The sequence below is a fragment of the Marmota flaviventris genome, chromosome 1 (assembly GCF_047511675.1).
Source record: "Marmota flaviventris isolate mMarFla1 chromosome 1, mMarFla1.hap1, whole genome shotgun sequence".
Classification (NCBI taxonomy): Eukaryota; Metazoa; Chordata; class Mammalia; order Rodentia; family Sciuridae; genus Marmota; species Marmota flaviventris.
The window spans coordinates 10,841,403-10,867,963 of NC_092498.1; positions in this window are offsets into that span (position 1 = coordinate 10,841,403).

Genomic DNA, 26,561 nt, shown 5'->3' on the forward strand with positions numbered 1-26,561 from the left:
TGTCTGTTCAGTTCCTTGACCCATTTATTGATTGGATTATTTGAGTGTTTTGTTTTGTTCCATTTTGGTGTTTAGGTCTTTGAGTTCTTTATATACCTTAGAGATTAGTGCTTTATCTGATGTGCAAGTGGTTAAAATTTGTTCCCAAGACGGAGACTTTCTATTCCACCTCACTGATTGTTTCTTTTGCTGAAAAGAAGATATTATTTTAAATCCATTCCATTTATTAATCCTTGATCTTAATTCTTGCACTACAGGAGTCTTATTAAGGAAGTAAGGGCCTAATCCAATATGATGGAGATTAGGGCCTTCTTTTTATTCTATTAGATGCAGGGTCTCTGGTTTAATTCCTAGGTTCTTAATGCACTTTGAGTTGAGTTTTGTACTAGAGATAGGGGTTTAATCTCATTTTATTGCATATGGATTTCCAGTTTACCCAACATCATTTGTTGAAGAGGATATCTTTTCTCCAATGTATGTTTTTGGCACCTTCGTCTAATATAAGATAACTGCAATTATATGGATTAGTCTCTTTGTCCTCTATCCTGTACCACTAGTCTACCAGTCTGTTTTGGTGCCAATACCATGCTGTTTTTGTTACTGTTGCTCCGTAGTATAGTTTAAGGTCTCGTATAGTGATGCCACACACTTCACTCTTCTTCCTAAGGATTGCTTTAGCTATTTTGGGTCTTTTATTTTTTCAAATGAATTTCATGATTGCTTTTTCTATTTCTATGAGGAATGTCACTGAGTTTTTGATCAGAATTGCATTAAACATGTATAATCATTTTGGTAGTATGGTCATTTTGACAATATTAATTTTGCCTACCCAAGTACAAGGTAGATCTTTCCATCTTCTAAGGTATTCTTTAATTTCTTTCTTTAGGGTTCTGTGGTATTTATTGTAGAGTTCGTACACCGCTTTTGTTAAGTTGATGCCAAAGTTATTTATTTATTTATTTATTTATTTTTGATGCTATTGTAAATGGGGTAATTTTCCTCATTTCCCTTTCAGAGGATTTGTCACTGATATACAGATTTATAGGTGTTGTTTTTATATGCTGCTACTTTGTTGAATTTATTTACTAGTTCTAAAAGATTTCTGATGGAACTTTTTGAGTTTTCTAGGTATAGAATCATATTGCCTGCAAGTAGTGCTAATTTGAGTTGTTCTTTTCCTATCTGTATCTCATTAATTTATTTCATCTAATTGCTCTGGCCAGTGTTTAACAAGAACTATGTTAAATAGAAGTGATGAAAGAGGGCATCCCTGTCTTGTTCCAGTTTCTACAAGGGATGCTTTCAATTTTTTCTCCATTTAGAATGATGTTGGCCTAGGGCTTAGCATAGATAGCTTTTACAATGTTGAGATATGTTCCTGTTATCCCTGGTTTTTCTAGTGCTTTGAACATGAAGGGGTGCTGTAGTTTGTCAAGTGCTTTTTCTGTATTTATTGAGATGATCATATGATTCTCATCTTTAAGTCTATTGATGTGATGAATTACATTTATTTATTTACAATGTTGAACCAAACTTGCATCAGTGGAATGAACCCCATTTGATCATGGTGCACTATCTGTTTGATATGTTTTTGTATTCGATTTGCCAGAATTTTATTGAGAATTTTTGCATCCAAATTCATTACAGATATTGGTCTGAAATTTTCTTTCTTTGATGTGTCTTTGCCTGGTTTTGGAATCAGGGTGATATTGGCCTCATAGAATGAGTTTGAAAGAGCTCCCTCTTTTTCTATTTCCTGAAATAAATTGGAGAGTATTGGTATTAGTTCTTCTTTATAGGTCTTGTAGAACTCGGCTGTATGTCCATCCTGTCCTGGGCTTTTCTTGGTTGGTAGGATTCTGATGGCGTCTTCTAATTCATTGCTTGAAATTGATCTGTTTAAATTGTGTATATCATCCTGATTCAATTTGGGCAAATCATATGACTCTAGAAATTTGTCAGTGCCTTTAATATTTTCTATTTTATTGGAGTACAAGTTTTTAAATAATTTCTAATTATCTTCTGTATATCTGTAGTGTCCTTTGTGATATTTCCTTTTGCATCACATATGTTAGTATTCTGAGTTTTCTCTAACCTTCTATTTGTTAGCATTGCTAAGGGTTCGTTAATTTTATTTATTTTTTCAAAGAACCATTTTTTTGCTTTGTCAATTTTTTCAATTGTTTTGTTTGTTTCAATTTCATTGATTTCAGCTCTGATTTTAATTATTCTCTGTATTTACTGCTATTGGTGTTGATTTGTTCTTCTTTTTCTAGGGCTTTGAGATGTAATGTTAAGTCATTTATTTGTTGACTTTTTCTTCTTTTAAGCAATGAACTCCTTGCAGTAGACTTTCCTGTTAGTATTGCCTTAATAGTGTCCCAGAGATTTTGATATATTGTATCTGTGTTCTCATTCACCTCTAAGAATTTTTTAATCTCCTCCTTGATGTCTTTTGCAACCCATTTTTCATTCAGTAGCATATTATTTAGTCTCCAGATCTTGGAATAGCTTTTATTTTTTATTTTATCATTGCTTTCTAATTTAATTCCATTATGATCTGATAGAATGCAGGGTAGTATCTCTACTTTTTTATGTTTGCTAAGAGTTGCTTTGTGGCATAATATATGGTCTATTTTAGAGAAGGATCCATGTGCTGCTGAGAAAAAAGTAATATTCAACCATTGAATGTTGAAATATTCTATATATGTCAGTTAAGTCTAAGTTATTGATTGTATTATTAAGTTCTACAGTTTCTTATTTCAGCTTTTGTTTGGAAGAGCTATCCACTGGTGAAAGAGATGTGTTAAAGTCACCCAGAATTATTGTGTTGTGGTCTATTCGACTCTTTAATTACAGAAGAGTTTGTTTGATGAATGTAGATGCTCTATTGTTTGGGTTATATAAATTTATTATTGTTATGTCTTATTGATGAATGGTTCCCTTAAGCAGTATGAATTGTCCTTCTTTATCCTTTTTGATTAACTTCGTCTTGAAGTCTACTTTGATACAAGGATGGAAACCCCTGCTTGTTTCCTCAAGTCCATGTGAATGGTATGATTTCACCTTCAGTATATGGATGTCTTTTTCCATGAGATGAGTTTCTTAGAGGCAGCATATTGTTGGATTTTTTAAAAATCCAATCTGCCAGTCTATGTCTTTTGATTGGTGCTTTTAGACCATTAACATTCAGGGTTATTATTGAGACATGATTTGTATTCACAGCCATTTTTTAAAATTTTTTTTGGTATTTAATGTGTCTTAGTTTCTCCTCTGAATAGGTTTTCCTTTAGTGTAATCCCTCCCTCTGCTGATTTTCATCATTGTTCTTCATTTCCTCTTCATGGAATACTTTGCTGAGGATGTTCTATAGTGCAGGCTTTCTAGGTGTAAATTCTTTTAACTTTTGTTTATCATGAAAGGTTTTTATTTCATTATCAAATCTAAAGCTTAATTTTTCTGGATATAAGATTCTTGGTTGGCATCCATTTTCTTTCAGAGCTTGATATGTTGTTCCAGGATCTTCTAGCTTTCAGGATCTGGGTTGAAAAATCTGCACATAACCTAATTGGTTTCTCCCATATGTAATCTGATTCCCTTCTCTTGTGGCTTTTAATATTCTCTCCTTGCTCTGTATGTTGGGCATTTTCATTATAATGTGACTTAGTGTGGATCTGTTGTGATATTGTACATTTGGTGTCCTGTAAGCCACCTGGATTTGGTTTTCTAATTCATTCTTCATGTTTGGAAAATTTTCTGATATTATTTCACTGAATAAATTGCTCATTCCTTTGGTTTGAAATTCAATGCCTTCCTCTATCCCAATAACTCTTAAATTTGGTCTTTTCATGCTATCCCATATTTCTTGAATGTTCTTTCTACTCATGGTTTCTTACCATTTTCCCTGTGTGCTCTACATTCTTTTCAAGATTATATATTTTGTCTTCATTGTCTGAGGTCCTGTCTTCCAAATGGTCTATTCTATTGGTGATGCTTTCAATTTTAACTTTTGTTTTAGTGTTTCTTTCATTTCAAGGATTTCTGTTTGTTTGTTTGTTTGTTTAGAACCTCTATCTGCTCTTGAATTATTTTTTTCCTGTATTTGTTTATGCTGCTCTTTGTCAAAATGATCTTTTGCTGCCTGTATTTGCCCTCTTTATATCATCCTTTAATTCACAGAACATTTTAATTATGTACATCCTGAACTCCTTCTCTGTCATTTCTTCTGCTGAGCTGGCCATGGATTCTAATAATGTGGTATCTTGATTTGTTTGGGGCACTTTCTTCACTTGTCTTTTCATATTGCCTGTGTGTCTTCCCTTCCCTGTGGATATGAAGTGTTACTGTTTTACCCTATAGGCTTATAGTGCCCCTTTAGGGATCCAATACCTCTCATTTGAGGTGAAGGACAATGTTAACAGTTCCCAATATAAACAATATATACACTAAAAACAAATGTTTGCTATTAAGACTTTTACAGTTTGGTCACAATGTACAGAAATGGTGAATTCAATTATTATCTACAATATACTCAGTAGGTTTGTAAAAGGGTTTGCAGTTTCTGATGGTGGACAAAGAACCAGGGGTGGGGACTAGGATGATATGCCTAGGAGGTAGGAGGTGAGGATATAGAGTTATTAAATCTTAGGAAGTGTGAAAGAGAAATCTAAAGAGGAAGATTAATATCAAGAGAAGGGAGCAGAAGTAATCCTGGGTAAACAAGTAAGTGGGTAGACAGTAGAGTACATAAAACAAACACACATATATATTAAGGAAAATTAAAAAAATTAAAATAGTAGAAATTGGAATCAAAGTAAAAAGAATATACAACATAACAGTAATATACTAATCAGATGTCCCAGTTCTCAAAATCCTAATTCATGCAAAATACTTGGTTTCACATATGTTGGGGATGTGAGGGCAGAAGAATAGAGAGGGAGAGGAAAAACATATTGAAAAAAGAAACAAGGATTGTTTTGGTTGGAGATCAGTATCCTTCCTGTTTCCCTTCTCATTCCAATAGGTAGGGTCGTCTCTTGTTGGCAGTATCTCCACCCTCAGGATGATTAAGGTAACCAGGGTGTCACTATGCCAGGGTAGCGGCTGCCGGGGGATAATGGGGAGGTAGAAACTGGGTACCTGGCCAGCCGGAATTCAAACTGGAATTTGCCTCCACTGAAGATGGTGATGAAGGTAGCCCAAGATGGAGGTGCCTACTCTCAGCGGTGGGGTCTCAGGTCAGGTGGGGGGAGCAAGTGTTGGTGTTGGATGATGAGTTCAGAGATAAGCTCTGTGGCGTGCAGTGTGTGGCTGTGGCTGACTTCAGAGCCTGTGTGAGGTTCCCAGGTGCAGGCAGGACACTGCACACAGGGGACTATCTCCCCTGCTGCAGAGTCCCAAGGTGGCAGCAACCAGGGGAGCCCCACATTGGTAGATGGGGGTCCACACGGGAGTGGCAGTCGGAGTTCCTACTTGTGGGAAGCTGTCAGGTGTCCTGTGTGGGAGTGGCATCTGTGATTTCTGCTCAGGTGGGTGGCCAAAAGTTCCGTGTGGGTGCTGCTGTCACAGATGGTCCCATGTGGGTGAGTAGTTGGGAGACCCACCCTGACCCTGAGGCCTGGAGCCCTGGATGGGCATGGTGCTTCCTAAGTGGGGGCAGGAATATCACTCTCAGAGAAGCAGTATTCTCACTCCTTGAATCCCAGGTCATAGAGCGGCACAGAATGCTGCCTCCCTCTGGGCTGCCATCTTGGATCAAAGCCACAGATTTCTAAATAAGGAATACATAAAAGAGCATCAAAAGAGAAATACTTTTTAGAGAATACTTTGAGATGACTCAAAATGAAGGTATAACATAACCAAACTTATAGAATTCAGTCAAAGTGGTGTTTAAAGAAAATTTTATACCTGCAAATGCCTAGGTTAAAAGAAAAATAGGCCTGGGATATAGCTCCCTGGGAGAGCATGCGCTCAAAGTGCATAAAGCCCTCAGTCCAAAGGCAGGCATCAGAAATAAGTACAATAAAATACTGAAGGGAGATCTCAAGCCAAGTGTAGTCCTCCCCCTTAAAACATTGCAAAGTAAGAGGAGAATACCTAAAGTAAGCAGGAAGAAGGAAATTATACATGGTCGACCTGAAATTAATGAAACATCATAGAACATCATAGAAATAAAGAAAATCTATAAAACCCAAAGCCGGTTCTTTGAAAAAATCAGAAAAACAAAGGCAAATCTTTAGCTGGACTAATTTTTTTTAAAGGGAGATAATATTCAAATAAAAGAAAGTACATAACTACCAACTTTATGGGGAAAAAGGATTATAAAGGAATACTATAAATAAATATATGTGAAAAGTTAGAACATCTAGATGAAAGGACCCATTGAAGAACCCATTGAAATGGACACTTTTCTAGAAAAATATAAACTACAAAATTAACTGAAAAGAAACAGAAAATCCAAGTAGACTTATAAAAATAAACTGATTTAGTAATTTTAAAAAAACTATCCACAAATAAAAAACCAGACTAGATGACTTCACTATCTACCCAATAATTAAAGAAGATTTAATACAATTCTTTGTGAATGCTTCCAGAAAATAGAAAAGGAGGGAATACTTTAACTCATTCTATAAATCCAGTACCACCTGGATGCCAAAACTGGACAAAAACATTACAAGGAAAAAAAAAAACATCACAGCTCCATATCGGTTATAAATCTGAATGCAACATTTCCTCAAATCCTAGAAAACCTAATCCAGCTACATGTAAGAAGAGATAGATACACACTTTGACAGGGCTTATGCCAGGAATGCAAGTTTCATTTAACATTCCAAAACTCAATGGGTGCAGTACATCAGTATTAATAAAATATGAAACCATGTGTGTTTCAATAGATGCAGGAAAAGCATTTGATAAAATCCAACAACTTTTAATAAAAGCACTCAATAAACTAGGTATAGAAAGGATTTCTTCAACCTACTAGCAGGCATTTACAAAAACACTGCACAGCTAATATTATACATAACAGTGAAAGACTGGTATGCTCTCCTCTAATGTCAGGAACAAGACCAAGTCTCTGCTCTGCTTATCTGTATTCAGCACGGTTCTAGAACTTATAGCCAGGGCATTTAGACAATATCCAAGGCATTCCACAAGGAAAGAAGGAAGTAAAACTGTCTATAAATTGCAAATAACATGTTCTCGTGTGCAGAAAAGCTGTGACCCACACTGGAATGAAGGACAATTCTGACTTTGGAGAACCTGCAATGTTCGACCACCACCTCATCTCATCCCCCTCCATGGCTCTTTTAGCCCTCTTTTTCTCTCCTTCTACATGAATAACCCTTCCCTGCCTAACCTTTGAGATGTCTACATAACTTCAGACGGAGCCTTCTCCTTATTGTAAGAATCTCTTTGCTCATATTGTAATAGTCTCTCTCTGCTTACTGCTGTAATCCTTTTGAATAAAGTCTCTTCTTACCCAAATCAAAGTTTTTTGACACCTTACAATTACTTTTAAGGAAATATCTATTCTATCTTATAGGTGGTTTAATTGAAGAAGTTTATGATGGCAAAATACTGGGAACAGACTACCAATAGGGCAGGAGTTAATAAAATGATAGTATGTTAGCCCAATAAAATGCTATGAATCTGCAGAAAAATGATAAATGTGTAACTATGGAAAGTTCTTTAAAATGAATTATGAAGGAAGAAAGCAAAGAACAGAACTACATACATGGCACGCAACATTTTTCATAAAAAAAAAAAGGAGAGAGTAGCTAGGCGTGGTGGTGCACACCTATAATCCCAGCAGCTCTGGAAGCTGAGGGAGAGTGATGGTGAGTTCAAAGTCAGCCTCAGCAACTTTGTGAGGCCTAAGCAATTCAGTGATACCCCCTTTAAAAATAAAAAAAGTGCAAAAAAGGTGGGGGGATGTGGCTTGGTGGCTAAGTTCCCCTGGGTTCATGCCCAGTACCAAAAAAATAAAAAACCTCTGATAGTTCATTGAAAAGATTGTTCATTGTTTTGGTTTGTATCTCTGTGCAGCTCAATTCGCAGTAGCTAAACTGTGAAACCAACCTAAGTGCCCTTCAACAGATGAATGGATAAAGAAACTGTGGTACATATACATAATGGAATATTACTCAGCTTTGAAGAAGAATGAAATTATGGCATTTACAAGTAAATGGATGGAGTTGGGGAATATCATGCTAAGCAAAGCAAGCCAATCCCAAAAAAACAAAGGACAAATGTTTTCTCTAATAAGTGGATTCATAATGGGTGGAGGGGTAGCAAGGGAAAAATGGAGGAACTTTGGATTGGGCAGAGGGGAGCAAGGGGAGTGGAGGGGTATGGGAGTAAGAAAGATGGTGAAATGAGACAGACATTATTACTCTATGTACATGTATGATTGCACAAATGGTGTGACTGTATCATGTACAGAGAAATCAGAAGTTGTGCTCCATTTGTGCACAATGAGTTGAAATGTATTCTGCTGTCATGTATAACAAATTAGAACAAATTTAAGAAATTAAAAAGGGAGGGGGAGTGATAATAATATGTAATTATATTTGCTTATATTTGAAGAGAAGAAACCAATAAGCATAGTCAGTTTGAGAGTATGACGGCATGGATGGAAACAGTACATCCCTTTTTCATGCTGTATTGACTTTTGAGCTATGTGAATGTATTGTTTATGTAAATAAACTCATACACACTCTAAGACACTTGGGGGGGGCTAACAGAACATTGCTCATGAGCTGGAGAGTAAGCACTCTGCAGTGCTACTTGCTGGGGGGTTGCCATTGCTTGCATTTCTCCAGGATTAGCAGAATGGGCTGTTAATTGTTTCTTCGTATTCCTCATTTTCATAGTATGAACTGTGCTCCCTAGTTCTTTTATTGTTGTTTTCTTTTGACAAGTGTTGGGGATTGAAATCAGGACCTTGCACATGCTGGGCAAGGGCTCTACCACTGAGCTACACCCCATGTCTCCCCTTCTTCTCAAAGTAATACTGGAAAGACATCAGTAGGAATACATGGCTCTCCCTTCTAACTGTGCAAAAGCTGACTCCAAAATTTAAACGGTCACATTCAGAATCATAGAGCCTCAGACATTTTTGACCGGGAATGTGTCCTACAATTTTCCATTCTCATTTAAGGCAACATCACGTAATTTAGATATCCATGCCTGTGAAAGATGAAGTATGTCACTGCTCACAGGACCATGACATTAATCAAGTATGTGCCACTCTCTGCTCTTGAAATTGTTGGAGATTCTGGGAGGAGGAAAGAGGAAGTCCTCTGACACTTAAAATGTTGTTTCTTTTTTACATTTTATCCAAAGCAAAACAAATTTTAAACTCACATAACAATGAAATCCTTGTTGATAGAAATCCTGTCATGTTTATCTGTATGTCTTCCATTCTTAGCATGATGCCCGGCATATCATGTTTAGGGAATGATTGATGAATGAAAAAGTTGATGAATGGTAAATTGTATCATGTTTCATAACTTTGCAAAAATAAATTCTAACTTCTAGGGAAAAAAAAACCCCATACTTTCATTCTTATAAACTTGAGGCTGTGATATTAAAGTATACATACTTAGAAATATTATATGTTCCAACTGAATAGAAATTTTTAATCTCTAAATTCATAACAAAATCTCATTTTGTCCTATATTGATATAGCTACATCAGGGTTTTGTATTAATGTTTTCCTCATATCTCTTTATAACCTTCACTCTGAACTTCTCATTATTTATATAAGGTAAATTGAAGCAAAGCCACAACTACTTTTATCCCTGTGATGATTTAACAGAGATGGAACATATGTCCATGGAGCCTCCCCCTGAGTTTCCAATTTAGTAGGTCTGAACTGGGGCCAGAGAATTTGCATTTCTAATAAGGTTTTGAGAAGTGCTGCTTCACCTGGTTTGAGACTATTTTAGAAGCATTGTTTCATGCAAGCCTTCTCATGGAGATGGCAGACATGCAAGAAAGTAAGACCTATGGAGATGTACATCTAATGTTCCTGCTTTTGTCTACTCACCCAACATCTCATTGACCAAAACAACTCATGTATTTAGGCCTCAAGAGACAGGAATATGTATTTTAGCAAGCGCTCAGGACATGCTGAACTCACAACTACCACTGTGCTTTGTCTTCTGAATTTCCATACTTTTGCCCAAGACTAACCTGGATAATTTTTTTATTCTTCTTTTCATTCTAGTTATTTCTTTTGCTGCATTCAATCTATTGCCAATTTTTAATTAAGGTTATTTTAATAATCATTTAAGGAAATTCTTTTTGCTTGTTTTTCAAACTGGCTATGCCACATTTATAAAACTGTATTATCTTCAGGTGTTTTGATGAGTGACATTTGTACGTTTAAAAGAGCAGACATGTTTACTGCGTGTACTAGGTATCTTTGATTAAGTAAGAGTCAACGGATTTGAAAAGTTACTTGTAAGCATTCCCAGGGGCCTAGGAAGGACAAGCCCTTTTTCATGAGTGCTTTTGCCTGATGCAAGGAGTCGCTTCAAGTCAGAGATTTCCTCAAATAAAGTTCAAGTCTTGAGGTTCCATGAGCACCGCAGGCTAGAGAGCAAACCCATGCAAAGGCTGGTTCTCAGCAATAAATCCTCATTTTCCCCTTTCATTTTATCGTTTGCCTACACAGAGCCAAGGCAGCCTCTATGATGTCTCAAAAGATTCAGAGTGACAAGAGAACAGAGTTGGGTTAAACCTACTCAATGGACACAAGCCTTCAAGGTCCCATATTTTTAATTTATTTTATTTTATTTATTTATTTATTTGGGGGGGGGTACTAGGGATTTAACTCAAGGGCACTCAGCTACTAAGCCACATCCCCAGCCCTTTTTGTATTTTATTTAGAGACAGGGTGTCACTGAGTTGATTAGCGCCTCTCTTTTAGTTGAGGCTGGCTTTGAACTCACCATCCTCTTGCCTCAGCCTCCCAAGCCATCTGAGGTCCCATTTGTAATGGGAAAAAGGAATCCTATGGAACTCCACACCTTCACTTTGACCCAATCCTAGAACTTCACTGCTGTCTGTGTAATGTTGCAAATCAAAGCCCAAGAGAACTGTATCAGCACGTGCCCCAAGATAAAGAAAGATTAGAGCTCATCTCTCTGCCAGTGTGATCTTATTCAAATATTGAGCACTGGAGTTTCCTACTGTTTTTCTGATTCCTTAGTGGTTTATAGACTATTATTCAAAAACACATTCTTATAAAACAATTTTTTATTGCTTTTAGTGGAAAGCTTGATCCAAGTAACCTCAACTTTCATTACCAAAAACTGGAACCACCCTTGATCATGAAATCTGTATTTTGACAAGAATGTAGCTATTGTTGATATATGTTTGAAGACATTCTGACCTACATCTAAGTATCTTTTCATTCTACTTTGAATATAATTTTTTTCACTTGAATGATAATAACCCCACTGTGAAGCAATTTAGACTAGCAGTTATATTACTTTTAAATCAGCATTCTTAATCATAGAGCTAGCATAAGGTTTTTTTGTTCTACATCGTAACTAATGTTTCACCAAAGATGATTTTGTTTTTCTGGTATGATACTCAACAGAAACTACTGCAAAATTTGCTGTAAAACAGAATCATAACTTCTAGCTACCATAAGGGGAAATAAAATTTTTAAAATAATAAATTTAACATTGATTTAATTATTTATATTAAAAACAGGGGAAGAGTCCCTCTCCTTTTCCCCTTTTTCCTAGAGTATTTTCTTTTTTATATATATTTTTTATTTATATATGACAGCAGAATGCATTACAATTCTTATTACATATATAGGGCACAATTTTTCATATCTCTGGTTGTATACATAGTATATTCACACCAATTCATGTCTTCATACCTGTACTTTTGATAGTAATGATCATCACATTCCACCATCATTAATTACCCCATACCTCCTCCCTTCCTCTCCAACACCTCTGCCCTATCTAGGGTTCATCTATTCCTCCCATGCTCCCTCTCCCTAACCCACTATGAATCAGCCTCCTTATATCAAAGAAAACATTCAGCATTTGGTTTTGGGGGATTGGCTAACTTCACTTAACATTATCTTCTCTAACTCTATCCATCTACTTACAAGTGCCATGATTTTATTCTTTTTTATTGCTGAGTAATATTCCATTGTGTATATATGCCACTTTTTTTAATCCATTCATCTATTGAAGGATACTTCGGTTGACTCCACAGTTTAGCTATTGTGAATTGTGCTGCTATAAACATTGATGTGGTTGTGTCCCTGTAGTATTCTACGTGTGCAATCCCTTTAGTGAATTACATGAGATACTCATCATATTTTTGTTTAAAGTTTATTTAATAATAAAAAATATTTTATTTTTCTTCTACCCATGTGGAGAGGTTTCTGGATTGGGAAAAGGCTTTGTTTACTACATTTCCCTAATAGTATCAAACTAGATCTTCATTGAACTGTTATCAAGTATATAGCGAAGTAGGGAGGATTTCTTAAAGAAGTCATAACATTATAAAAAAAAATTTCAATGACAATCAGCTAATATGTTGATCATAGATGGAACTAAATATTTGTAATGCAACTAGAAATACTGTTGATTAATATTCATTAAAAATAGGTGTATTTGTTGAAATATTTAGAATAGCTATCATACCATTAATACTTATACTATATATTTTTGAAATATTGCCATTCACTATCATGCTTTAGTTTTGAAAACTTCTAACAGATTTCAACACATAAAAGCACTGGAGTGTTATATTTAAAAATTGAATAATGCTATTAGGATTATACACATTTCATCAAACATTAATTTGAGATAAAATATTTTAAAAGGCAATTAATTAATATTACAATGGAAATTGATAACATTCAAAATGATTGTAATATCCATCCCAGCTCCTGATTCCCCACTTCCAAAATCCTAATTCAAACTCACATCAATATCTACCTAGCCTGAAGATATAACAAAAGTGTTAGTATCTTCACAAACTCTGTGGATAAGCTTCAACTCCACCCATTTGATTATTACATTGTCATTGAGCTGTGTCCTGCTGTTTAAGCCAACATTTCACCCTCCCCATTCCCTGTACCATACAGTTGTTGCTGCTGCTTGTTTTAACAGTGTGAGTGTGAGTGTGTGTGAGTGTGTGTGTGGGTGTGTGGGTGTGATCAAATCTTTACTGGTTCAGCCATGGTGCCTTGGTTCATTTAGGCTGCTGTAATAAAAATACAATAAGCTGGGTGGCACATAAAATAATCCCTTATTTCACATCCTTCCAGAAGCAAGTCCAGGGTGAAGGCTCTGATTCTTCATCTTGTGAGGACTACTTCCTGGTTCATACATAGCTGTGATTTCCTGTGGCAGAGAAGAGAGGGAGCTCTCTGGGGTCTTCTTCATGACAGCACTAATCCCATTCATAAGATTCCACTTTCTCGGCCAAATTCGTTCCCAAGGGCCAGCTCCCAACATCAATGCACTGGAGGTAAATCTTTCAACATGTGGATTTGGGAAGGACGCTGACCTCATATCTCTAACACCGGTGAAATGGGAGCTATGTAATGGGTGGAGAGTTTTAGTTTCAGATTTACAGATGAAAAAGTTCTGGTGATGTGTTTCACCACGATATGAATGTACTTAATACTACTGAAATACAGTGTCGTTTTATGTGTTTTTTACCATAATGATTAAAAACTCCCTTTGTCGGGGATCTCTAATCCAGTTTGTCCTTTTCATCTTGCCACATCCCGTCCTGCGTTCCATCCTCCTACTCCATAACTGGTCACTTGAAAGCATTAACTCCTGGGTTTCCACATCCTCTTTTGTTTTCAGCTTGGAGAGCTCTGATGTGTTTTCCCCTCATTCTGTGTTCAGTCATCAGAGAACCACTTCAGAGTAGAATTCAGGGCCATGGAGGGAAAACAAGAGGGTTCAGATACAGCTATTATCAAGTTCCAAGGCCTCCTCTTTGTTGAAAAAGCTGAAACTCTAATTTGGCTTAATTGGCTTTCATAATTTGGTTCATGGTGACAAATTAGGCCGAGCTTTTGAACTAAACTCAGGAAAGGGATGGATCCTCCAGGAAAACTGGGACAGACAAGCATTTTATCTTTTTGGGAACTGGCAGAGGAGAAGATAGTCACTGTAAAAAGTGGAAGAAGCAGCGGCAGAAGGAGGAGGCAGATAAGTGTTTAATACATCTTTAGAGGTCAGTGGTCAGCTTGTCCCGCAGTTAAAAAGCCTAAGGAACCCTAGACAGGCAGGATCCTACATCCTGTATCCACTCTTTTCTCCAGACTCTTATGAGAAAAATAGGAAAGAAATTAGAGAAAGACCCTAATAGTGCCACCTGGAAGATGTGAAAAATCATTCACTGTAAAATTGACCCACATCATTCTCCCTCATGAAGTAAAAGGCTTGGTCTTTAGGGCAAAGGATAGCTACCAAGGACATGGGTAAAATTCCATCTCAGTGAGTGCAAGGGGTGTTCACCAGCCCCAATCTCCCTGCCTCACCAAAGAGAATAAAAATCCTTAACCTCCAGAGGAGAGAATCTCTAGTGCAAAGACCGGGAACACTGCAGGGGACCCATTCGACCAGAGAAAGGAATAGGGGGCAAAGAGGAAAATCCTCCAGTTCTGGCAAAAGGATTGACGTGCTTGTAAAGACAAACCCCCAAGGCTCAGGCCCAGCGAGCACTCTAAAGATGGTGATTTCATCAACATACTCAGGCAAGGTGTTAACATCCAGCTGTTGGAGCTGCACGAAGAGAGAATCAGAAGCCAAAGAAGACCAAGTTCACTGGAGGAGTTTGCCCACAGCAATAATCCAATTCAAACAAAGCACGACTTCCTGAGAAGATACATGTGAATTCCACGCTAAATGCTTATTGACCTCAGTATCTCTCTCCACATATAGATCCAACAAAATTGCCAGGCAAATATATATAACAGGCCAGAAAATGTGATCTGAGACAGAGAATCATCAGAACAAGACTCAGATATGATGTAGATGTTGTAATTATGAAACAGGGAAATTAACTATGATAAATGTGTCAAAGACTGTAATGGAAAAGGTAGACTACATGCAAGATTAGATTGGTAATTCCAGCAGAGATTTGGAAATTATAAAAAGAATCAGATGGAAATGACAGAATTACAGCCAAAATGTGCCATTTGATATCCTGTGCTCGATTCTTTCTCCCCTTTTTATTCACCATCCACACCACTGAAAAAAGCAATCTTTCTTAACGATCAATGTATCATAGCTCTTCTCTGCTTAATACTCTTCAAAGAGTAGCCATACGATGAAAAATGAAGAGGATCGGAGCCAGACAAATTGAGAATCAAATGCCAACTTCATCACTTCTTGGCTGTGAGATCCAGAAAAACTGAGGGCAAACACTTTCTGGGCCTGTGTTTCCATCTGAAAAGCAGGAATGATAATAAGCCTGTTATGGGGATTGAAACAAATCATAAAACACCATTAGTCATAGCACATGGGAAGGAATTAATAAGGGGCTGAAGCTCTTGTCAATTCTATTAGATCCTAACCTTTAGACTATGAAGGCTTTCTTGGCTCATGCCATTATTTTGTAACCCTAGTAGCATATTAATATTTTATGTTGTATTTAATCAAATCTGAAATCCTTAAGATATTAAACTTTCCTGACACCCCCAGAGGGTCCCAGTCCTCTGATGTCTTCTTCCTGACTTTCATTAGCATTTGTGGTTTGTACCAAGGATGCTGCGTTTATTGTGATTCTCTTTTGTCTTCTCCAGTTAGTCCAGAAGAGCTCAAGACCAACATCGTCCCCACCACTCTGTCTCACTCTGAATGGTAGAATTTGAATGAACTTTATGTTTTACTCTTAGCAAATATCACATTGCACTCAAGATGTGAAAAGGCAGTAGTTTTTTTGTAATGCTCTGAAAGAGTTCTCTTTGGAATTTTCATATTTCACACAATTTCAAAATTCACCCAACATAACCCCAGAAATTTTGGAGGCTGAGGCAGAAAGATCACAGGTTCAAGGCCAGCCTAGAAACTTAGTGAGACCCTGTCTCAAAATAAAATAAAAAGTGTTGGGGATGTAGGTCAGTGGTAGAGAACTTGTATAGCATGTGTGAGGCCCTGGATTCAAACTCCAGTACCTCCAAAACAAACTCACACACACTCCCATGATGAAAAATATGTCATATTACCACCACATAAATTAAAGGACACAGATATGTGCTTCATTGTTTCCTAAGCAGTTTCCTCTTGAATTCCTAGGTGTGAGCATAAGTTAAAGAAAACTTTCTGTATCATTTCCTTTATTGTCTCCAATTGCTCAATTTTGTATTCCACTTCTATTTAAGTTGCCTTGTTTTCAACAGAACTACTATTTATTTTAAAAAAAAGTCTACCAAAATAATTTGACCCAGCCCTTGAGTAAAAATGAAGGTTTTTCTGTGTGCAATAAATAGAATATGTCCTTCCAAAAAGACAAACACACAAAAGTCTAAAACTGTGTTTTATGATAAATATTTGTGAATTTTATGTAAATCATAAAAAAATTCAAAATGACAACTTTGACACAATAGCAAGTGAACACTTCTATGTTATGTTCACAATAAGTAGAGTAGATTGACAGTAGATTCTATGTTATGTTCACAATAAGTAGTCCTCAAGGTTGTGATGAGGCCTTTGTAGCTGAAAGCAAAAGGTCAATCTACTAATGTTTGATGGTAATAAATAAAAACTGGTGATGATACTGTGGGAGTATGCAATCTCATTTTGCCTTTAATGGCATCTCTCCATTATTATTCTGAGTACAGTTTGTGTTGTACTTAAAGATGTATTTGCATTTTTTCAGGACTTTAGGTAAAGAGTAGTCTCTTGCTATTTTCTTTATGGCTATTTCTTTATCACCTAAGGTGCCTAAAATAAATTTATAACACCCTTCACCACACTTTAACTGGTCCCTTCTGAAAATTCAAGTCTTTGCTTTTGAGTCATAGTGTCTTTCTAGATGTGAACTGGAGAGCAAAGATCTAGCACTACTACCCAAATGCTCATGCAGAACAAGCCTTTTATATTCAATAAATTAATGATTAAAATCCAGAAGGAACTAGCATATCTTCTTGATCAAATTAAAAAAAATAAAGACATTGAACACTAGATAATTTTCTCAAGCTCACAGCTAGTTGATTACAAAACTAGGAATAAAAAATATGATTTCAGGATTCCTGTTCTAATATGCTTTGGAAAATTTCATGCTGCAATATATAATCTTATGCAAAAGTGTTCTTAACTATCTGTGCATAGAGATATGAGAATACTGACCTCACCTGGATAAAATAAAAAAATGGAGGGGGAGTGCCATTAATACCAATCAAGACAGAACCCTTTTTTCCCTTCCAAAATGGTAGGGTGAGGGAAAAGAGAGTAGGGAGCATCAGGATACATCCTTAAAGAAATGTTACTTGCTTTGAATGGAATCTATTGGAATATTTAAGAAACTCAATCCAGTGGAGGAACTATGTTAATTCAGTCATCAAATTATGCAATATATTAGACCAAAAAAAGAAGAAAGTCAAGAATTGATGCTGATTTTTCTTGTGTTTTGGTAAATGGTCTACTTAACTCTTGAATGTTTTTAAATATACTTACAATATCAAGCTACAAATATACATCTTCATTTTTCCTGGAGTAAGAAACAGCCTATAAATCTACTGGAGACAGCTGAGATTGTCATGTCCCAAAGTATGCCCTTGTACTCCTGGGGTAGACAGAAGTGATGGAGGTGCAGAGTCTTAAGGAACTGGAAGTAATCTACAGAGCAAATATCACTGAAGTGAGAGAGTTTCTGATTTTAGTTTTAGTTAAGTAAGTTTTAGTCCTCTTATCTAATAGTACTGCCCTTGGATTTCACACTTTCCTTCCCAGCCTAGAGCTCATGGTCAGTAATTTCAGCCACATCCTGTCTGGAACAATCAATCTTGCATTTTATACTGTCAACCTACAGCTGTTTTCTTCGGACTGCCAAGGACAGCTGTAAAAGTAAAATCAAACCAACAAAAATCCAACGACCATCACAAGACTCTGACAAACTCCACCAAGAATTAGCCCTGACTGACTTTAATCATTTCATCTTTGCGGTCCCCTGATTCCTTTATACATCTTTGACTCCCAAAGCTGAGCCTGTGATGAGATTATTCTAATGATTTATTAAATTTAATACCCTCAGGAAAAAATAGTGAGGGAGCAGGATAAGGCACATAAAAGAAATACAACAAGAATGTGTTTCTCTTGCAGGTAGACTGGCTTCAGCCTGCTGGCACAGCTGACTCTGGATCACTTCTTGTACCCAGTTATTCCCACCTTGCGTAAAGGAACATCACAACCTGATTTTATCATTCAGGCCTATGCTGATCTTATCCTATCAAAGATTGACTATCTAATCACCAAACTCAAGGGCGTTTGCTCAGCTCAAACCTCAACTATGGCATTGGCCACCATTGGCCAATGGTTAACTCCTTCTTAAACTTCTACTGGGACAAAACAGAAACAAAAACAAAAATGATATCAAGAAAATCATATGTCCTTGTTGCTTATAGAATTATCATAGATGAAATATCATCCTTTCTATTTAAAGGTGATACTGTGATAAACCACAGTCAACAACAAAAGAAGTTGTTCAAATTCAGGAAGAACTGATTGTAGGATCACTTGTGGAACAGAACCCTTAGTGTGGTATCCATGTTTCAGTCTAGACAATGGTTCTGCATAAGAAAAAAAGAGGAAACTCCACCCTGTTAACACTGTGTGAAGTCAAAAGAGAAAGAATGATTAAAAGATGAAATTTGTAAAATAAAACACTTATGTATTTTGGGTTTTTTATTTTTTTAGTAAAATATTATGTGTTATTGGACCCGGTTCTTTCTTTTAACCTCAATAAATCATCATTTGAAATTACAAAATTCATTAGATACCTAGCAGTACTCAAATTATGGTTGAAACTGGAACTGCCTGACTGATTTAGGATGGAAAACAGCCAGCACATATGAGTGAAAAGTGGACCTCTGAGTTACTCGTGGCCCCCTCACCTTTGTACAAATACTCTTCTGTGTGGATCTACTCTCCAATTACATTTGCAGGTAGTAGCAGTGGTAGTGGTGGTGGTAGCAAACTGGCAAACAGGGAACTTTCACTGAGTACTTACAACAGGACAGGTACAATGATGAACACTTTGCATGAATTATTTAATATTCAAAACCAATATGGAAATTGATAAAACTAACTCTATCTTTGAAAATTAGTACAATTTCTCTAAAAAGCAAAAACATAGGATTGGAACCACCATATGATGCAGCTATTCCACTCCTCAGTATTTATCCAAAAGAACTAAAATCATCAGGCTATAGAAATAGGACCATATCAATGTTTATAACAACACAATTCAAAATAGTCATCCACAACATGTGTACCAGCCCACGGGCCTGTTAATGGATGAATGAATGAAGAAAATGTGGTATATATACACAATGGAGCTTTACTCAGTCATAAATAAAATAGAAATTATGGCATTTTCCACTAAAAGCATGGAAATGGAGAACATCATGCTAAGTGAAATAAGCCAGACTCAGAAAATCAAGAGTTGGATATTTTCTATCATATGGGGAAGCTATAGCCAAATAAGGGGGAAAAAAGAAAATATTTTGATATAAAAAAGATAAAGGAAAGATTAGTGAAATAGAAAATGATTGGTGGGGAGGAGGAAGGAATGGGAAGGGGAAGGGGAGAAAATGCGGAATGGATTTTACAACATTATACCATGTGCATGTATAAATATGTCACAGTGAATTTCATCTTTATGTATATCCATAAAGCACCAGCTACAAATAAATTTTAAAAATTATATAATAAAATTATTTTTTTAAAATTTAGTTTTCTTATAAACACCATTTCATCCATACCTAAGGTGTGTGGCTAGGTTGTTCCTACTTTAAAATTTTTTTAAAAAAAATTGTTCACTCCTAGAAATGAAGGCTTAGGAGAACAGGTTTTGAAAAATCAGCATTAGCCACTTTTAAGCCCTCATTTGTACTTGATTGTCTACTAAGTCCTCATATCTGATAATAATGTTTAAGGTAGATAGCTTTACTTAGAGCAGTGTCATTTTTAAAGCTCCTTGTAAGATAATCACATGCTCTGTGGCTAGCAACTTAACAAATCATCTTTAGAAGTCACCAAGAGGGACAAATGGACTTCCATAATTCCATTTTTACCCACTCCTTTTTATGGTAACTGCATTTAAAAGTCAACGTGGCTGTCACTGATCCATCTTGGCATTCTGGCTGATCCTCCATATAGTCAATCTTGCCGCTTTAAACCATCAGTATCTTCAGAGCAAATGTGTCAAGCAACGGGAACAGGGAGTTCAGCATTTCATTGGCTGTCTAAATCAATCATTTTTTGAGCATGAATAAGTCATGCTTAAATGGATGGCTTCAGCCGACATTAGGAAGCACTTGTGTGAGGAGAAGGTTGAAAAATAGAATAAATTCAGGTTTGAAGAAGCCACATTGAATTCTCCTTTAGCCAGTCTCATTTTTCCTCCTCTAGTAAATGATAGATACACAATCATTTTAATACAAATTCTGCTTAACTCTCCCGAAACCGATTTAATGGAACAGCTTGTGATATTCTAGCAGAGAACTCATTAAAGAAATTCAAGATTCTGGAATCAGAATAGCGTTGCTGCCTTTCAGAACATGAGATGATAGATGGAAATGCTTTGCTATGCATGTTTACCAGCAGGCAGGTATATTTTATACCCTTGATCCCTAAAGAAGAACCAAAGGATTTTTTTTTAAAGCATTAGCTTCTTTCTTTGCAATTCCATCATCAATCTGTAATTCACTTCAGGAAGTGTTTTAGCTGGACATCTGTCTGAGTATTTCACTGGTATCTTTTGAAGGTCACATCTTCCTATTTTTCTTACAACAGAATAATATTTTACCAAGAGCAGTGGGTTATATGCTGAGGGATCTATCTACATATCTCAGTTTCGTATGCTCCATGGCATCTGATACATGCAGTTGCAGGTAAACATGGAACAAATCTCTGCTCATACCCATCCCACATACAAAAAAAGAAAACCTTGACAGTTAGGAGTGTAGCTGGAGATTGGGAATGAAGAAAACAAGGCATTCATGCTTCAATACAGACCCCAAACTAACACAGGTAATGCTTAGGCACATTTCCAAAATCCACATTCAGTGTTATCTTCCTCCTAGTTTTGAATCAATGTTGACAAGCCTGGTTGAGTCTTTTCCCACTTGCTAGTTTTGGATCTGGAATGTCTCTCAAAGTCTCATCTGTTGGAGATTCGATCCCCAATGCAGCAATGTTCAAAGGTGGGGTTTTGGAGAAATGACAGAATCATGAGGGCTCCTCACCAATGGATTACTAATCCATCGATAGCTGAGAGGACTCCCCAGGGAGGTAATGGAAACTACAGGCAATAGAAATAGAAAATGATTGGTGGGGAGGAAGTTACTGAATAAAGTAACTCTATAGACAATGGAATGTTCCAAGCTGACTTACCTGTGGTAAGTGCAACTATCTTCCTTAGCAGACATTTTTAGGATTTAATCTAAAAGGCATGTGATTTCTTAAATTATGGAATTTGCACAAGTTGTTCCGGTATTAGTTGTCCCAGGAGCCTCTTAAATACCATTACTAAGAAATACAATCAGCAGCCAAGCACTTACAAAGATATGAGGAAGAGTTCTTTTTTTCTAAATATTCAGGCCTAAGGATCATTTCTTAAAGGTATAAAATTTCTTTCCAGTTACTAGGAATCAGGATAACAAACTGACAGGAGTTATATCCTTGTAGGAAAAGAATAAATAAAAACTGTTCATATAAGCATATTTTAAAGCAATCAATAGTAGATATTTTAATTCTGAAAAAGGCTATTATGTACACAAACATATTCCCTTAGTCTTCAACTAATAGATCCTACAAACAAACAGCACCCTATTAACAATAAGCACAACAAGTACCTAAAACTTGTTTGCAATATCTTTCCCCCGTAAAAGGAACCAGGAGTTTTCTCCTTAGAGAAACATCTGCAGAACTAGAACCAGGGCAGGAACTATACCAGCTTATCTCAGAATATCTTCCAGTGCCACAAAGGAAGAAAGTATCACACACAGAGTGACTATAAGCCAGATAAATGACAAGAATTATAGAATATAAATGAAAGAGCTCCCAGTAGCCAAAGTAGAAAAATTTGAGCAAGAAAATTCAAAAAAAATAGTATTGGATTATGACCTAAAACATAAAATAAATATTCATGAGTTCATAGTAATATAAAGATTGAATAAATTCATTGGGAAAACATAATAAATCACTCATAGAAAAATTCCAGATAATTTATGAAGATACTCTGCCCTCCATGAGATGGAACATCACTTCTCACTCCTTAATTCTGGACAGCTCTTAGTAACTCCATTACAAAAATATGATACGAACAGGAGATAAAAAGAGTAATTTACAGTTGAAAAACCTGACAAACACTACCTCAACTGGGTGATGGAGGTGAACATCAACTGTGAAAAGACACGTTGGTAGTCTGCACTGTTGAATTGATGTATTTAATGCTACTTGAGCTGTTTTTTTCCCCCAGGAATACATAACCCCAGTGCCATTAAGAGAAAGATGTCAGACATCATGAAAATTGAGTGCAAAATAGTAGAGCAGCTCTCTTCAAAGCCAAGAGAGCCATCAACATCCAGGAAAGCTGAGAAACCGTTAGAACAAAGAAGATGCCAGGGAAATAGGAGAACTAAGTCTAATGAGATATCCGGGATGAGATTCTAGAAACTAAGGAATCTGAGTGAAGTGTGGACCAAACAATGTTTGATTAATAACGATTTATTTTTCTTTTGTGTGGAGGGTACTGGGGATTGAACTAAGGGGCACTTGGCCACTGAGCCACTTCCCCAGCCAATTTCATATTTTATTTAGAGACAGGGTCTCACTGAGTTGCTTAGTGCCTCACTTTTTTGCTGAGGCTGGCTTTGAACTCACAATCTTCCTGACTCAGCCTCCTGAACTGCTGGAATTACAGGTGTGCACCACTGCACCTGGCACAACTTCTTAATTTTAACAAATGTACCATACTAACTTAAGATATTAATAATAGAAGAAACTGGGTGTGGAATACATGAGAATTTTTTGTGATATCTTTTCAATTTTTCTTCTTAAGCTGTGATCAACATCAACTTTGCAGAAGATGTATTTATACAACAGTTATAAATAAAGAGGCAGTTGAAGCCCTCAGCCTACAACCATGGAGAACAATGCTGGCCCTTCCGTACACACTCAGTAAATGTTTGTTGAATAAAAGAATGAAACTCAACCTTCACATAAAAGCATAAATTATCAACTACATGCATAACAAGTCTATGTTTGGTGCTACAAAATTTCCTTTGTAAAATTTAGATTCCTACAACCCATATGCAAATATAAATTTAAATAAACCATGTTCATCAGCAGTTGTCTTTAATGCTGGTGTTTGTGAATGTGTGCATGCGCATGTGTGAATGTGGGCTGATTTCATTCCATTAGTCAGTTTTTCTGTCTTTATGTGATTCCCACATATTTTGATAATCACAGCTTTACAACGGAGCTCAGTACCTTGTGGTTCAAGGTTGCCAACTTCATCTTCTGCACAGTTACCTTGCTTGTACTTTGCTATTTACCTCTCCAGATACATTTCAGAATTAGTTTATCCTCCACAGAAAGTGGTTTGATTGATGTTGTATTGATCCTATTGATTTGGGGAGGGGGAGAACCAATGAATTTACAATGACCATCTATGACCATTAAATATCACTTCCTTATCTAATTCCTTTTCAGTAAATTTGGTTTTTATTTTTCTGTGTAGAGGCTTTGTACAACTTTCATTTGGTTATTTTCTCAGCATGTGGTATTTGTTTTCACTTTTATTAATTTAATTCTTCTTAAATTTTACTTTCTGTACCTGCTAGCTGGCATATGTTCTTAAACTAATTCTTACATATTGACTTTTATATCCAGCACACTGGCTAAATTCACTCTTTAATTCTGGTTGTTTGCTTATAGATTCTTTTGAAATTTCAGGTACATAGCTATGTCATCTGTGAATAATGATGTTTTTTCCTTTGAGATTTATATATATAATATAAATAATATTTTAAATATATATATAACATAAAATAGAGACTCAATTTTGTCTTTTTTCCCTCCCAATGGCAGCAATAGCCACCTTGAAATCTTTCATTCTCATCTTTTATCAATTCCTAATTAGACAGCAATTCCCTCCTGTTACTGTGTCTTCTGTGTTTTTTCCTTTCCCTTTCCATGGTCAATGTCGCCATGTTCTCCATCCACTCCTGTGTGGACTAGTATGAAAGTTCTTTAATTATTCCTCCTATATCATATCTTTCTCCTACTTCATAACTGATTCTCTCATTAAGTTCTTTTTTAATGTCACATCAACTGCTTCTTCACTGCCCCAGCCAATATTTCACAGATTTTTACTTAGTGGAAAGTCTAATTCCTCAACCTAGTATCTAAAGCTCAAAAAAAAAAAAAAAAATTCAACCTAATCCTAAATTCGCAGCTCTTTCACCTCTGAGTTGCATCAGTCCAACTGTTACTTATTTCATCTCATCAAACTCTTTCATTTCCCTCCTATAAAACTGGGCTGTCTCCTTAACTGCATATCTGTATTTTCTTTTCCCTTAAAAATATTTTCTACTTTTCAAAAATGCTTATAGAGCTTCCTGTGGATCCATTGGCATTATTCCACTTGATGTTTCTCTTGTGCTGATACTGACATTTCTATGTGTCCTGGTTCCCAAAATCAATGACTCAGGATGAACAATATTCCCTGCGTACAATTTTCCAGGCATCATAGAGACAAAGGATCTGCCTATCCTGATCGTAAATACTAACAAGTCAAATAATAACTATTTAAATAAGATGGTTTTAACTCCTGAAAAATACTTTAAGGTAAATAAACAATGTAATATGATAGAGAGGAGAAGTAACTCTGTGGTTATTAGAAAGGAAATTTCTTAGAAGGTACTTGTACTAATAACAAATGGTAAGAATCACTCATGACATGAGCTTAGAGCAGAGCATTCCAAGTGAGAAGGTTCGGAGAGATGAAATGGGTTCATGTACTGAAGGACCAGAAAGTAGAGCAGAACATGATATTCTAGGAAGTTCATTTCCATATTGCTATGGACACATATAGTGAATGAGATGAAGTTGGAGAAGCACACAGATCATTAAAGGGCTTGAAAGACAATGAAAATGCTTGGATTTTTCCATAAAAGAAATGGAAGGACAATGGATGAATAAATAACAAGGCAGTGATATGGTGTGTGAAACCACTATGGCTGATGTGTGAAGAAGTAACTGTTCAAGAGCAAGAGTAGAGGCAGGAAGACAAGATTTCACGTGAATTTCAGTTTTTCTGGGTGAGAGAGAATGCTAGCTGGAGTGGAGTGGAGACAATGAAGATGGAGACAAGTAGATACATTTGACAGATGTTATAGAAGTGCAATACCTGGACTTGCTGATGAAATGGGTGCAGGTGGATATAGGAGCTATTTTACTGAAATGACAGGAGACTTGGAGAGGAAAGTTTGTGATGGTTGTGGTTTATTTATTACAAGACTAGAAAAAAAAATATATATATATATACATACATACATATATATTCCAAATTTGCAACTGAATATAAACTAGAGTAAAAGAATTTGAATTATCAATAATAGAGGCTATTTATAACCATAAGGTGAGGTATCTAAATGAGAAGAGGGGCTAAAACCAGCCCCTCAAGCATTTCAAATTTTAACACCCTGATAGGAGAGCCATCAAGAAAAGATACCAACCAGGCACAGCTAAAACTGCATTAGGGAAACCAAGAGTGTGGCACACAGACAGCAATGGACGAGTGTTTGAAGCAAGAAGGAAGGGCAGACAGGTCAAAAATTACTGATAAGTTAGACCAAACAAGGAGGCATTCTCACAGATTTGGGCAACATAGAGACAAATGACTTTTTTAAAGTATTTGAGATAGGTGAGGTGGTACCTGTAATCTCAGTGACTCAGGAGGCCCAGGAAGGAGGATTATAAGTTCAAAGCCAGCCTCAGCAACTTAGTGAGGCCCTAAGCAACTTAGCAAGATCCTGTCTCAAAATAAAAAGTAAAGAAAAATAAGGATTGAGCATATGGCTCAGCGATTCAGCGCCCCTGGTTTCTATTCCCCGGAACCAAAATTTACATATATAAAAAAGGAGTATTTGAATACTTGAGATGGAAGTCAGTTTGGAATAGACTTAAAAAGGAAAGAGGTGATGAATTGGATGGGTCACAACTAGATTTTTTTATAAAAGGGGGAAAATATGTGGGATTAGCTGGAGCGTTATGTGGAGTTAATGGACTTTTGAGGTTTTGTGTTTTGGGGGGGTAGGTTACGTT